Consider the following 1,555-nt stretch of genomic DNA (forward strand, 5'->3'; position numbering starts at 1 on the left):
ACCTTCTGCCTGTAAAGCAGATGTACTAACTGCTACACTATAGAACCATGTCCCACTTTTTGACAACCTAAAGGTGTCTGTTTACTCTGTTGTCTGCCCATCCATCCACCCATGGTCAGTGTCGCACATGCACTCAGAGATTCACTTTGCCCATTTCTGGCCGCTCTCCTCGCGGAGATCTTTCAGGAGCCTCTTAGCAATTGGTGGGTCGGTATGAACCCCCCAACTCAGATCACTGGAGTAGACTCCTCACAGAGATCCAGTGACACCACCCTAAACCGTATGAGATTCGCCACAGAACCACGGATGGGGCTCAACTTTCACTTCTTTGCGAGGCCACGTCTCAGTCACATGCAATCACACACCAAACACACTCTACCCTCTGCCCTATGTACCTGAGAGATCACGGTTTCCTCTAACAAATGTATACAGGTGACCTCGGGAGTTGATCAGACTCTCCTTCTGTCCTCTAACCGACAGACTGTTCCTGGGACCCGGGTCCTTACCACTCAGTCGGGCAGTACTCCTGGGCTGGTACCCATGCCTCTCTGGGTTCCATTGTGCTTCTGGGGTGGCCACCCAAGGTCACTGAAAGAAACTTTTCTCCACTTACGGGGAAGGGGCCCGTTGGCGCACCAAAAAGAGTCCGTGTCTCCCCGCGTCCTGGAGGCTGGACCCTGAAGACAAAGAAAGCAAAAAAAACTGCCCTCTCTGCATCCCGGATGAGCCCACAGGAATGTTGTAGGATTCTTGAATGAAGAGATGAGACACCGAGACTACAAGCAAGAAGCAGCGTTTATTAATGCCGGCACTGGCTCAGCAGATTCTTATCCGAAGGCTGAGCCCCGATTATAACATAACAGGCAATTTTATATAGTCTTGTCATCCTTACACAGCTACAGATATAAGGAAGAACATTAATTGGTTGGCAAGCCATGAAACAACTGGTGTTAGTTGAAGAGTCCTTGAGGTGGGGGAAGGGAGAAACTCAGGAAGAAACTCATTCTAGCAGGAAATGGCCAGGCAGGGTTATGTTGCCACAGAGGTGGTGGGTGAAGCTGCAGGGGAAGCAGTTAGACCAGCACCCCTAGTTTCCAGGACCACCTCCACTGGAGCATTTTGATCTGTGTCTTCTAATTTTTTATTTTATTTTATTTTATTTTATTATTTTTTAACACCTACAGCACTTGGTATTCCTAGGTGGTCTCCCATCCAAGTACTAACCAAGCCTGACCCTGCTTAACTTCCGAGATCAGACAAGATCGGCACATTCAGGGTGGCATGGCCGTAGACTGTGTCTTCTAATTTAACCATCTCCCAGCTCAAGGTCTAGACAGCAGTCAGTTCCAATGACAGAATGCTCTGCTAAAGAGACTTTTTCTTTCTGTGAGGTCTGAGCTTTGCTGGCTAGGCCAGTGGCTGCCTCTGATCTCTCTCATTAGTTCCAGCTGGTTTCACAGGAAGAGTTTTGGGTTTTGTTCTAAAGAGCAGGGCATCCATGAGCAGAGAAGGACATGATCAAATTCCACTGGACAAGATGCTTCTGGCTGTGGGT

At 48.7% G+C, this 1,555-nt stretch overlaps 1 pseudogene; it reads right to left on the bottom strand.

Annotated features, from left to right (window-relative positions):
* Positions 1–1,175: 1,175 nt before the first annotated feature.
* On the bottom strand, positions 1,176–1,293 carry LOC111729857 (annotated as a pseudogene).
* Between the last annotated feature and the right edge of the window lie 262 nt (positions 1,294–1,555).

The sequence above is a fragment of the Pteropus vampyrus genome, unplaced genomic scaffold (genome assembly GCF_000151845.1).
Source record: "Pteropus vampyrus isolate Shadow unplaced genomic scaffold, Pvam_2.0 Scaffold285, whole genome shotgun sequence".
Classification (NCBI taxonomy): domain Eukaryota; kingdom Metazoa; phylum Chordata; class Mammalia; order Chiroptera; family Pteropodidae; genus Pteropus; species Pteropus vampyrus.